General features: G+C 41.1%; 1 long non-coding RNA gene across 1 annotated transcript; it reads right to left on the minus strand.

The window, feature by feature from the left end:
- Window positions 1-3,260: 3,260 nt before the first annotated feature.
- Window positions 3,261-13,276, minus strand: LOC127531404 (uncharacterized). The gene is made up of 2 exons (XR_007938509.1): window positions 5,174-13,276; window positions 3,261-5,059 (listed from the first exon to the last, which is right to left on the minus strand). It is a non-coding gene; the product is annotated as an uncharacterized LOC127531404 (long non-coding RNA).
- Window positions 13,277-14,187: the final 911 nt, after the last annotated feature.

Raw genomic sequence — 14,187 nt, forward strand, 5'->3', positions numbered from 1 at the left:
ACAGTACAAATCTCATGCAGAATGAATTTAACAGCATTTGCTTTAGCTAAACAGTTATTTACACATCGGCGTAAACCATAGTGGTCTGGATTTTCCTTAAGTCCTTACAGAGTTGGAATTCTCTGTCTTCTCCTTGATGCAAATCCCCAAGTTGTCAATGCAATCACATCATGCTCACAGTTTTCTTGCCACCAGTAGAAACTGATGTCACTGGACTGGTGGCCTAGCATCCACGGTCTGTGATATGTCAATCCCAGTTGGGGTCATCGTGTTTTGCAATGGCAGGGACTTACACGGTTCAGTTGGCTTGGGCCCAGAGACGGGAAGGGGGCAGGCCGAGTGGGCTATCGCACTGCCCCCTGGGGCGGCTCCTGACAGACTAGGAACATCAGGACAGATTTGGGAAGGCAATGCCGACGGGGGAGCAAGGGTGGGACCAGCAGCGAGGGAGCAACCCTGCAGCAGGGCAGCTTCCCAGAATTCATTACTCACAGCTAATTTACAAACAAGGGAAAAACCTGGCTGCAGGACAGACTTCAGCTTTTGGCCTCCTGCTACTGTTCTGCACAGTTCACATGACTTCTCAGTCCTAGTGTTTCTTGGCCAGGGTAAAGTAAAGCATTCAAAACTTCCATATGGGCTGATGGAGTTGAAACAGGGATTTCTTTACCACAGCCTTGTGTGCTTTGGCCTGCTCTCAAGAGCAGTGGATGTGGGAATACACCGAGTGAATCCTGCTCAGTATCTGACCTTACAGGATGCACTCTGCTCATAAGTGTGCATATAAAGTAGGTGATTTGATTTACCTTACGCTGCCTATATTTTCTATCTAATCAAATTGTAGTCCTGCGGGTCTTTGATTCACTTTAAACATGCTAGATGTTGGGAAACGTCTCCAGGAGAGCCACATATTTTATCACCCCTGCTGCTTTAACCCATTTACTTCATATCATCAAGCCAAGGCCAGGGATTCCGGCACGGGAGATGTTTTACGTAGCGCCGGGGTAAAATAATTAGATGACTCCTTCAATTGTCTTGTCACCCCCTTTACCTAAGACATTCACAGCCGCTAATTGAATGAACTGAAAGAAAGGAAAGCCCAGACAATTCGGGTAACTCGTAAATCTTCCATAAACGTTATTTGCTGGGAAAAAAAGGAAAAAGTGGCGAATCCCATGCTGTTAAATTCCTTAGGCCTGCTGTTGTCGATTAAAAGGACAGTCAGCTGGACACCCCTGTCCTACTGTGTAATGGTCAGTGGCCAGGCCAGCGACCCCTGCTGCTTTGAGTAAATTAACACTGGGCAGGACATTCTGTTGTTTTAAATCACTATACAAATACATGGGCAACAACCTCAGGAGGCCAAATGTCAACAAAATGGAAAAAATACTACTCGGAAACCCGTCATATATGTAAACGCCAGCCATGAAGCTTTATTTATTCTACATATTTTCTTGAGAAGCTGCTGATTGGATGCTAACTGAGAGCATGTTGTCAGGGATGGTGGAGGATTAAAAAGGCATCTAATTGAATATCTACTGTGGCTGTAATGCCGTTGTATTACAGATCTTTTTTTTTTTTAAAAAAGCACATATTTAAAGGGTTGGTACTCAATACAATCCCAAAATTGGGAGAGAATGACCTTTAAAATGTAAATGGATGGTCTCAGTATCCATGCTGTAACTTACAAAGAAATTGAATTACACAGAGATAATGCATAATTAGATACCATTTAAAAAAGGAGATAGTCTAATTATTGGTGAGGCAGCTTAAGATGCTTTGCTCCTTAATTGAAGTACATCATGAATGCAGTGTGAATCTGTCCTGGCATGTTCAAACCAAATCTAAATCTTAATTAAATTTTGTGCAAAAGAAAGTGTTAGAGAGGAGCCTTAATCCATTTAAGGGAGGATGGTGAAGGGCTATTAAAGGGTGTTAATTCGTTAATCAGAACTTTGTGTGGCTATCCTTTACTATATTGAAGTCTGCACTATATTTGAACCACACAGCGGGTGGCGTATACAAACAGCCTCCAGCCATTGTGGATGTAGGTGCTGGGCCAGGAAATTAGAAAAGGCAGGGGGAAAAAAAAAACTCTCATGACAGTATAATATTCCCTTTTTCATGTGTTTCCCCCATTTTCCATCATGTTGTCCTATTATGCCACTCTGTTGATATTTCCTATTGAAATGGGATCATCCTCAAACAGCTACCTAAGACAGGTAAGCCATGAGTGGTCATGATAACAAAGGCACCACAGGGGTCAAGTTCCCGTGCAAAGCCTTGTTAATGACATCATAATGGACGGAGGGCTATGGCGTAACTTGGAACTACAACTTCAAAGTAGGTGAGAGCTGGAGAGGGAAAAGAAGCTTAGATGATGAGACCACTCTGAGGCCACGTCGTCTAATAGGAACGCCATCCATCCTCATGACACAGCATGGCCTCTCGGTCTCAAAGCCTCGAAACGGCAACACAAATATATGCACAGAAATGTACAACAAAGCCAATTGCTTTTAAGCCTGCCATTGAGTTTTCTAGTTCTAATACAGCTGCTGAAGAAGCAGTGTGCTATTCATGATGCTTTACTGCCAAAAAAGAAAAGTTGAGGACACATCCTTGACAAAATCCTCTTTTCAGACATAATCCACCTAGCACCATTTTACTTGAGGACTGGAGTGTGTAACATCTGATCTTATCCCGAAAGCTATTCACCACTATGTAGTGCTGGCTTGATTATGTTCCTGGTACACACAGGAACCTTTCACTCCTTAATGCCTTCCCATCACACCTGGGATAATAAAGAGGATTTAAACAGGTCTGAATAGGTTAACCAGGTGTTGAAACAAATAATGGTTTAAAATTGTAATTAACATGGCTTGAATAGAGCATTGCTCTTGGTAAAGGTCTCCTCTGTTGAATGACTTTGGTATGCAAGGGAACACAAGACTGAAAGGGCCCTGTCTTTGTCACTGAAGAGAATAAGGAACTAATGGGGAATTAAGATCTTTAGAGCCTGTGTGCTTCTGTTATATGGCTTTTCCCCTTTTCTTCAAGGATGTAATGCCACAGTTCATAGTCCTGCCCAGCGAATTAGTTGCACTTCTCCTAAATGTTTAACTGCTGCCAGTGTGCTATGGTAAAATGTAACCTAATTAAAAGAGCATGTGCTTGCTCAAGCCCACAGTTATTCCAGAAAAGCCACAAGACAAGAAAACAAAGCTTTGTGGAATCTATCAAACAAAACAACACATGTAGTGTTATGTTTCATGTTTTTTGTCTGATTTTTATTAGAAACAGATTCTAATGTTTTTGCATTTAAGATTGTCATTATCTCCATGGCATACAGTACAATGTTTACAACCCTTACCTACCCTTTATACATGGAAAGCATTAGCATTTAAATGGCCTTCTATTCATAATGTGGGCATTTCATTATGAGCCTCTGTGGTCAGAAACACATGCTGTCTCTGTAGCTGATGAAGACACTGTAGAGGTTTCAAACAAGAGGTTAGCGCGCAGTTGTATTTTTGAAAATGTTTTGTTACAGCTACAAGACAAAGGGTTTTGTGTGTATTAATTGGTGCCCACACGTCACCACAAAAGTCAAGTTTCAGCTCCTCTCAGCTGCAAGTAAGCCAAAGCCAAAGGGTCACATTCTGCAAAGTTTCCAAACATCAGCCGTAGAACTTCCACACGGTTCTTCATTTCCTGAGTGTTTTGAAGCCCCCCACGGAGAAGGTCCTAATCTTGACGCATCAAGCAATGAACAGAGAAAAAAGGCTGATTGCAAGTGATTGACAGGCCACGCGGTTACCACAGTAACTCCTTTTTTGGCTTACTATGGAAGTCCAATTTATCATCAGAATTAGATGACTCTAAAAGGGCCTATTATCATAAGGGTGAACATGTGAGTGGCGCAATCGACTACCTGCGAATCGATCGAACTGTCTGAGTCAGGCACTCAAGACTGTGTTTAAAAATAAAGCCAAAAGTGTGACGAGAAAACGCTGGCTTTTCAGACATTGTTAAGGATGTCGGTTTTGCTTTGTAGCTTATTGCTCTTTTTTTCAGCTCCTGCTGAATGTTGTTGCTCTCTTCTAGGTCAATTCTGTCATTTTACAGAGTTATAGATTACTTGAATAGTTGTCCAGTGATGAATGGGCATTTTTACATGCACATGCACTGAACAAGAAGGAAGTAGCTAAATACATGTATGTGATTTTCTGAATGGGCAATCCCACATGTACGAGAAAATCTGCTTTATTACCAAACTGGAAGCTCTGACAACATAACAGGAAAAAACAGCTTTTTCACCCCTGCAGAGGAATGAGTAATGAGAAAGCATACCCAAGATCTTTCTTCATCTCACCATCACCCTCCCTCTCTCATGCACAAACAAAAATACCAAATGGTGTTTTTGGCACAGTGCGGATAGTCTGTACAAAAAGGTCATCAACGCCATGATGAAGGAATGTTGTCTTCGTCTATTTCAGGATGGCTAAAGTATGACTAAGCACTGGTGCTTGTACTGAAGTGCCCCTCATAAGAGCTTTAGCATTAAACATACATTTATGTGCATGTAAGTACAGACGTACATTGAGCTGAGTGGTATCCCATGATGTAGATAAACATATTTTATGAATTTGTTGATCTACAAATAAACCCCAGAAGCAGGAAATCTGCTAAATGTTGTTTGAACACAGCTCCGATGGACGCTTGCAGATTTTTAGTGGTGAATGTGTGTGTATATCCGCCTGTGTTTGCATGGTCAGGAAGCAGGCCAAAGCAAAGCGTCAGCATCGGCGTCAGTGCTGTGTAGCGTCAGTGTGTCAGAGGCAGCGGGGGCCGCGGCACCCATGCAGGCTTCCCATCAGCGCGAGGATGGAGCTGAGTCGGCCAGACAGCACCGCGGCACACTCCAAACTTACTTAGTGTAATTAAAGTTGAGAAAGGTTAAAGTTTGACGGTGAGACGAGGCGATGGGTTCTTTCTCCAAGGCAAGAGACAGTGGAGGGTACCTCGTCAAAGCGGTTAACCGGTACAGCCCTTGACCCTCCTGGAAAGCAAGGGAGACACAGTGGAAATGAAGATGCACATCCAGTATCATGATTAGGTGTTAGGTCTTGAAAGGAGGGGACAATTGTGTGCACATGTAATTAAATTGGCCAACCTTTTGTGGCACTCCTCCTATTCAGGAAGATACAGGAACATCCATCCGGAAGAAGTAGTGTGTAATAGTCTGTGATCCATGTCTGGAAGGGCTGTGTGGATATGCTGAGGATTTAATCCTTAGAACAAACACAACAAGATGTAATGTCAACTCTAGAGATACTTGGGAACGTAATGGTTTGAGAACACCACAGACTGGCTTGTCAGCAATTCAAATCGAGCTGTGAGACTAAATTGTGTGAGCTTGCCTTTTGTGTTTTTATGGTGTTTGCTGAAGTTTCACATGAAATCATTTCGTTTGATGTGTTTTCAATGATAGATTAAGATCTGTTTCGCCATTTAAATTTGCTACACAACGGGACAAAGAAATCAGTGTCTGTAATGGCCACAATAGGGAACAAAAACAGGCCTCAGTTACAATGAAGCATGTATGTGGGAATGAAAAAAATAAGCATTTAACCACCATGAATCATTTGTGGAAAAGAAAAGCTGCTGCAATGCACTGCCACCAATCACTTTAACTCTGACTTCTTAAAGAATTAGTCTATTCCTTCTACTACATCACTCACATGTAGAAGGACATTACTATATGCTGCAGATGGATCAAATCCAGGCAACTTGACTGAAAGATAAGTGAGCTATAGCAACAATTTCTTATTGCATTACTGTGAAATATAAATTTCTTACACTGCCTTTTGTATCAAATGTCAGAATTTGTGATATATGCATTAGGTATCATGGGAAAATCTTCACCTAGAAGTTAGTTTTACTATATAAACATGTTCTTAAATTTAAAAATACACAGTTGTCCAAAAAAAGAAATATCAACCTTATGTGTCCATATTTCATATGTACTTTCTTTGCATGTGCATGTTTTAAACAAAGTTTCACAGTCTTTATGCACATGCTGTAGTATTTACAGCATGCACATGTTTACACAAAATGCACATGTGCATTAAAACCCACGAGGACCATATTTGTTTTCGGTCATACACTCTCACATGCAGACGTAGGAGGAACAATCGGCACTTTAGAGGCTGGGTCTTCTCTCTTTCAGCTTGAAGAGATGGAACACATGTCCCAGCCTTTGTGGGTGTCAGGAGCCCATAGAGGAAGCCCACTATGTTTTGTTGATGTGTCACTTGCACCCTCTTCCCTCTTGGTTTGGTGAAACCCGTGTTCTGTAAATGATAGTCCCCATTGTGTGCCATTAAAAGGACTCCTTTACTCTCCGCCATTCTTGAATGGGTCTTGGCAGCTGTCATGCAAAACAAGTGAATATCATTAGAAATTAATTCAACCAATCTTTAAGTAATTACATTTTTTCCCTTGAATTCCAACTCTGCTGACCCCCTCCACCTCACACCCCATCATAATTATTGCTCCTAGCAACAATCTATAGACCCCCGAAAAACAAATAAACAGCAGACACCTCAAATCATTTGTAAAGTGAGCGACGAGGCTTAATAGAAACATCATTAAAATCATACATTTATTATGCAAACGCTGATGGAGTTAGTTATGTCTGTCCAAATGTCTGCATTACAAATGCCTCACTTGATTAACTGTCAAATTTGATTACAGATGGATTATATATTTAACAGCTGTAGGTCGACCACATCCCTGTGCTTTCCTTTTACGTTTTCTGGTCAGTCATTAGCATACAATTTGCTCGCATATATATGTGGTGTGTGTGTGTGTCGCTCTGTGTGTTGCAGAAAGTTCAATTACTGTATGGACTGAATTAACTTTCTGTTAGCATAATAGAACCAAAAAAACAAGTTTCAGATGTATGTTAAAAATGGCTTAGTTACATTCTAACCAAGAATTAAAGTGACAAAATTAAGACTGCGGTTTAAATGGACATTAATTTTGAAAAGGATGAAAAAGCTTCCTGCACTTTTAGCTCCAGCAGATATTAACATGTAATGTGCTAACTCACACCTTTAAAACGAAGAGGTAATGGGCACTTCTTTTTGATGTCTTGTCCTTTAACTTTTCCAGTCTGGCATTTTTTTTAATGCGGTTCAGATTAAAACACTCCCCTGTTCAGATGCTCGAGCACTGCAATATAAAGCTCCTAATCTCTGGTTCCCAACCGCAGAAAATCCTATTAAGATCACCTTCAGTTTAGCACACACATTGTTACGAAATGCAAAATATGCAGCTTCACCGGTACACTTTTAATTGAGGGTAAAGTGCCCCCGGTAGATGGATACTGCACTGTATGCAAAACCATTGGAGCAATTTTGAGTGTCTGTCAAGAAGAAGCTCCAAAACCACAGATTCTCTCTTGGGGGCTCCCTCATGGCTGAGCCACGGGTGGGGGGCACCGGAGTTCAGTGGGGGTATCATCGGGTGTCTCAGAAGAGGTGTCAGCTTGGGAGGATTTGACTGATTAGGTAATATTCCTGCATGTTCTCGTGTAAGCAACATTCTGAGAACTCGTTCCCCGGCGCCTATCCCCCTGTAATTCTTGTCCTCGCCGTCACTCTTTCACGGCAACCTTCATCTCTTAACATGGCGACTCGGTGCTTAAAGAGCCGCCTGTGACAACAACCTTGATGGCAGTGGCAGGCGTCAGCTTTCTATTGCAAAGCCACTTACCCAAGAGGGCGCCCCCCTGGTGGATATGGTGACGCTTAAATTGCCCTCATGTCCACCATAGCAACCAGCACGGCGACATGGGAAAAAGAGCGTCTCGGCAGTGGTTTGCTACCATTCATCATCATAACCTCGTGTCCCAGAGAAATGACCTCGTAAATGCATCCGACTCATCGACTAATGAGGGGTTGCTAACCTGTTGTTACTGAAAAAACATAGTTTCGAAGGTGACCTGTGATTATTTCAATTTCTAATTGATGGTAATGTATAAAAAAAAATGAGATTGAGATTGTTCAAATGCAACAAAACAATACATTTCCCCCAGCTGTGACACCAGGTCAGAAATCACAATGTTACTAATTGAATGTGATTAAGCCGGTATGAACTTTAGCAGCGGTTAAAAAAAAAATAATCGCACCGGCAAAGAGCTCAGCGCCGACAAAAGCTAATGCAATTTTGAAAACATAAATGACCACAGTACATAAAAGAGCATGTCAGTTCACTTGAAAGCCTCTGTGGACATCTGACAGCTGTTTGATGTACAGTAGCCTCCTAGCAGAAGCATTCTTGACTCCTCAGATAAATATGGATTGAAAGATTAAACGTTCATTTGAAACCCCTCATATGCACTTTGCTTTGCTGCTTTATTAAGACACAATTACATGTCACATCTTATATTCACCACTAAATAAAGCTCTTCACACTTTTCAGTACCTGCAACCTGGTGCAAATTACTGCAGATGATTTCAGCCACTGTGTGTGTGTATACATAATTCTCTGATTTATACAACAGTAATTGAACAGTAATCACATTAGTAGATTATCTTTTGTAAGGAACTGACTTAGAAATAGGAAGTAAAGCTCTAGGCTGCAGACATGGATATTATGGGGGATGGGGGAGCTAGTTAGGCTTTTTTTCTTTAAAGCTTTGGTGAGAATAGATGAGGCTTTATTTGTATGATTTGGGATTCATAGATTTCAAGTGATGCTAAACCCAATTTCTGGCCGCCTCTTTCAAAAAATGCGTGTGTTGATCTAAACAGGACGGTGGTCAGCCATCTGTTTTAAAGATAAACGTGTGATCAAAGGGCATAACAAAACGTGTAAGGGCCTTTTTTCCCCTCCTCTTCTGCTTCTTCTTCAAGAAAAAAAAAAAAGAAAAAAGACGGAGAGTTTAAAGAATGTGGAGCGGTTTCCAGGGGATACGAATGAAAAGCTTTCGGAAATGTGGGGAGGAATTGAGCTGAAGGGGCAGCTTCTGAGAGAAATTCCCCTGTAGCTTTTTTGCAGCCATGTGAGAAATCACCAGGGTTCTTCTTATCACACAAAGGAAGGGGAAAGATGTGGTAATATTCTGTTAGGGTGCTCCCCAGTTCTTCTTTAATGAATGTTGTTTATTAATAAAAGAGACAGCAACACACTGGCGCCCCTAGTCGACCTTTAACCCCTACTGGGTCCCTTAAAATTGCTATTATTATTGCTGGTATTTGGCATTTCACTCTTTAAGAGCCTCGTGCTGGAAAAGCAAATAACCCAATGTAAACTATAATAAACTGTATGATCTCACCCTTCCCCTAGATAATAATCTTCACTTTTCTTCATTTATGTAGGTTATATTTTTGCATTAAATGTAAACTGCAATGCTGCAATTATTCAGCAACTGCATCTACTTTTTTGAAATCATTTATTAAGCACTGCAGTTATAAAATGCCACAAAAGTTGTGAATTTGCAGCTTTTTTCGTCTTCGTAGTACTGTGAGATGCATGGTAATAAATCTTTGCACAACTTATGATTCAAATCTGCACAAAATAATAGTTTTATCACACAAAACAGCAATATATGCATTGCTGACATGCCTATAAATGGTCGAACCTCATCTTGTTTTGTCATTCCATAAGCTACTCCTTCCTCTTTAGTATTTTTCAAAGCCTTGATCTGCTCGAGATGATGGACTAAAGGTGGAGAGTCTCTCGTCTTCACCGTTTCCTCCAGCTACTACAGTCGGAGTCTGCTTGCCTCTTGACCCTCCTGCACACAAAGGATTAAAGAGGGGCAGAGACATCTGACAGAACACACGCCAGCCACGCTCGGCCTTGGCTAAGATTTCTTTACATATACACACACACACCTGCCTGCTCACACACCTACACACAGAGGGTAAAGTTTTGTCTTAAGACTTTTGCAGATGTTCGGAATACAGACCAAACCTGCATCTCATTTACATTTGCAGGCTGTAAATCAAGTCTACCTTTGGCTCGCATTTAATGCTATGGATGTTTTTTTTCCCCCCTTCACATCTGTGTAATTTGTGGAAAAGGTGAGCCCACTAGAGTTTTTGTTGGCTAGGTTGATGTAAAGAGCTATGATTGCATAAGATGGCTGCAGTGTTCGCAGTCACCTTAGCAACCAATCATCCTGCAGGAAACCGGCTGCACCGTCGTTTACAGCTCGCTCGATATGTTTTTCTGTGCTTCTGGCTGCACACTATCCTGGATATATATTTAAAACCGGGAGTCATTGTCAGCCTGTGATGTTCTCATTATTGGTATGTTGATCATTCTTACCCGACTGCCCTCATTAAGTCTGACAAGTCATGCAGTGATTAAAAATTGGAATGCTGCAACAACAGTGTAAGCATTAGGATCAGTGACTGCCTTAACTCCCAGTGACAAGGAAAGCCTGGCCAACGACTCCTCTCCAGTCAGTGGGAAATCTTCAGCCTGGCTGCCTTCTGCCGATTCAAAGCGACAGCTCCTGAAAGTGTAAGAGAGACTGCAAGTCCAGCAAGGGCTTCTGGGGGGTGGGGGTTGGTTTTTCCACTTCTTGCTTCTATTATTATCTGGGTTTAATCGGCTACAACACAAAGGTGAAAAGGCTTTGTACAGGCAAAAGTGCACCAGAGATAACACTGCAAAGACTTCCAATCACCTTGAATGGCAAGTCCAGTAAAAATGCCTACACCATATGTTGTTTTTGCAGCCTGCGTCATAATAAATATTCAGGGCGACAGTTGCGAAGACACCAAGCCAGCTTTTGTGTATCATTGCTTCCTCGGTGCAAGTGTAAGTGAGAAAAACATGGCATTGAGAGAACGGAAAGATCTGTTTGCAGGACCATCGTCCAAGTTCAAGGACTCTAATTAATCATTTCTGAAGCCAACTTCACAAGTTGGACAGCCTGCTAAAGTTTCAGCACAACATAAATGCACAGTGCAACTGCAATGAATGCCAAAAAAGTCAGCAACTTCAAAAAACTATCTGTATAGACACTGAAAACAAACTAGACTCTGAGGCATCATTATGCATCAGTGGTTGTTCTAACAGGTTTATGCAATAGGGTCACACGAGCAAAACACTGATTTGTGTTCCAGTCCAGTATGGTCTTTGTTTGTATGTGGGCAAAGGTGATAGATTGTTGGGAAAGAGCCAATGGATAGCAGCGTCTCCACCCATATGCTCGCGATGGCAGGAAGCGACTGGGTGAAGGCACAACACGTGCCAGCCAGGCTTTGGCCTGCCACCAGACCCTGTCATCACCCTCACCTGCTGGGAGCAGACGGCTTTTAGGAAAATGCCACTGCCTTAGATCTTTTGACAGAAGCAGGCAAAGAAACTATTTTAAAGGATACAGGGTGAGAGATCATGGTACTTGGATTCTTTTTTTTTAGTATATCAGCTACATAAGAAAGCCTTTTACAGGCTAAAGTACCAATAGGAGAGAGTGTCGCTTTGTATCTTGCACTTCAGTTCTTGCCCATCAAAAAAGATTAAAACACAGCATAGGGATAAAAACAGAGGATTCAAGGGTTAAATATAATAGATATCCACTCATGAGAATGGAACAGAACTAAAGACATCTTCAAACAGTTGCAAGATGGCAGCAAATAATGGATAGCCTGCTACTGTGCTTCCACAGTTTATGTATTTAATGAATAGTTCTTGCTAAGTGTTGTGGCTCGAAGTTCACTGCAGAGTCCTGGGAGACATCTTTGCTTTCTTATTCCTCTGTGTCAACGTTTTTAATTATATGTTGGCAGGGCTTAAGATCTCATTAAATTTGAGAGTATCATTTGGATGCTTGAAAGACAGCTTAGTGTCACTCACTGCTATGGTGATGGATATAATAAATCCTATGCTTTCTAATCCGGTGATGTTAAATTCATTTTCCAAACCTGCAAATAAATCGCCAAAGACAACCCTCTGAAATGCGTAATAGCAGATGTCACGGGATTCACAGACAAGTTGGAATACCCTTATTTCACAAGTGTCAGATAAAGACTGAGAGAAGTCAAAAAAGAGCATAAGGAGGAAACCGACTGTCACGGAGTTCCTTCCAAAATGAGATGCCCTCTCTTGTACATCACCAACACCAGCATGTTTCATAACATTTAGCATTTTGTTCAGTTGTAAGATGATGATTGACAGAGACGGTCTCCTATCGGCTTCTAATCTGTCATTTGGAGCTCATTTTCATCCAAACAAACGCACACTTTGGATAGCGTTGCTTTCACTAACAATAGAGATTTAGATATTACATTTAATCACATCTACATGAGTGTGTCACCTCTCCTCTTGCTGTTCTTTGCTGTCTTCTGTATTGGATTGAAATACCAGAGTCAAGTTTAACAGGCTGCAGAGTGGAGAGTTGTGGTAGAATTTTATCAGTTAGACAATACGATTAGGTCACACTAGGATTTAAATGGAAAAAATCTTACTCTGTCTTTTCAACTATCTGATTTGCTTTCTACAGGAAAACAGATTAATTCTAATGGGTCCACTTGAGAATGGTAAGCCTGACTATGGTCTCGCCTTTAAAGTGCTACCTTTGAGGGAAGCTGATTTACTATGTTGCTATATTTCGCTCCTATTTTAACACCTCAGCTGGTATAAAGACTGCTTCACAAAAAGAGCAGTGTTTGCAGACACAGTAATGATGGTACAATTCCCAGAAGTGACCAAGCTAAGCTAATTGGCTAATGAATTTGCTAACTCACTGTAGTCTCCCTTCTCAGTGACTTTGAAGGAAGTGTTAAACGGTGAACAGAATGCAGGGGAAAGAATACAGAACAGTAAAGAGAATAGAGAGAGTCTCCTGGAGCTCCTGTGATGGACTAACTCTGTCAGGCCCGCTCTAGCAGTTCAACTATTAACCCTGGAAGTGTCATTTCACTTGGGAAAGAGTGTCACTTTATGGTGCAACAACTGCTTTAAGATGTTGCTAAGAGACCACACTGGGACCTGTTGGCAGAAGTGGGGCCCAAACTTCTAGGGTTTGTGTGAAGTTATATTGTTTTCTTTCTATGGATCACTTTCCAGAAGAGTTTTCAGACATTTAAAATTACTCTGCTTGGAGTAATGTTTTGAATCTAATATATTCTTCGGGTTCCACAATTACCTTGTTAAACATTTTTTAAACGACATCTACACGTTACTGACTTTAAAGTAGCTTTGATGTCACAGAGCCATAACTGCACGCATGATGCTGTAAACTAGCCATCGAACAAAATGACTGTTTTACAGAGCAATATTGATATTTAGAGTGCAGGGCCATTGATATCGAATTGCTGGGATTTTTAATATTTTTTGTTGCATTTGATAAAATGCAATTTAGTAATTATACCAAATGAGAAACATAGTTACTAGTCTGACTCACTGGATGTAGATAGCTGGTATAGTCCTGCCACTGGCTGCGCATTTCACGCAACTTTCACCTCTTCTTTTGCTACCTTTCCCCAAAACAATTTTTCCATTACCATTTTGCAGGGGGGGGGGGGGGGGAAGCTAGCTTGAGGTGTTGTCAGACCATTCTGTACTAATGTACCACAGAATGCTCTGTCATTGTGAAACTACTAAAGTGTGGAATTTAGACAAATGTTTATTTAACATTATTATTGTCTGCAAATTATGGTGATGAAAAACTAAACAAACAAAAAAAACGAATAAAAAAAGAGTTTAGGTGCATTTAATGGCATTTGTTAGCAGATGGTAGCCTATTCTGTGTACTGGTACTAGTTGTTAACAACGTACTGCGCTGCTGTAAATGTCTGCGAATTTAGTAACACAGTACAGCAGGTAATTTTGGAATTAGGATAAATGCTTGCTTTTTTTAAACACCTGTTTTGCAAAATTTCTAGCTATTTTTGGACTTAGCATATACTTGATATCCTATCTCAGTTCTGCTAGCTTAGCAAAGAGCTACTGTCTTCCCCAGCAGCATCTGGTGCATTTTGACTCAACATAACTCCTGCTAGTTGTTCCCTTGCTAATCGGCTGATGCAAATTTTTTCAAAATGCCATTTAATTGGTTCAATTAATTAATCTATCACTATTGTAAATGTACCTTCCTTGAGATGTGAACCATCCCACTTGCATCAAATGCACAAATGCACAATTGAGGTCAAACATCCAAGT

This window comes from Acanthochromis polyacanthus, chromosome 20 (genome assembly GCF_021347895.1).
Source record: "Acanthochromis polyacanthus isolate Apoly-LR-REF ecotype Palm Island chromosome 20, KAUST_Apoly_ChrSc, whole genome shotgun sequence".
NCBI classification, from domain to species: domain Eukaryota; kingdom Metazoa; phylum Chordata; class Actinopteri; family Pomacentridae; genus Acanthochromis; species Acanthochromis polyacanthus.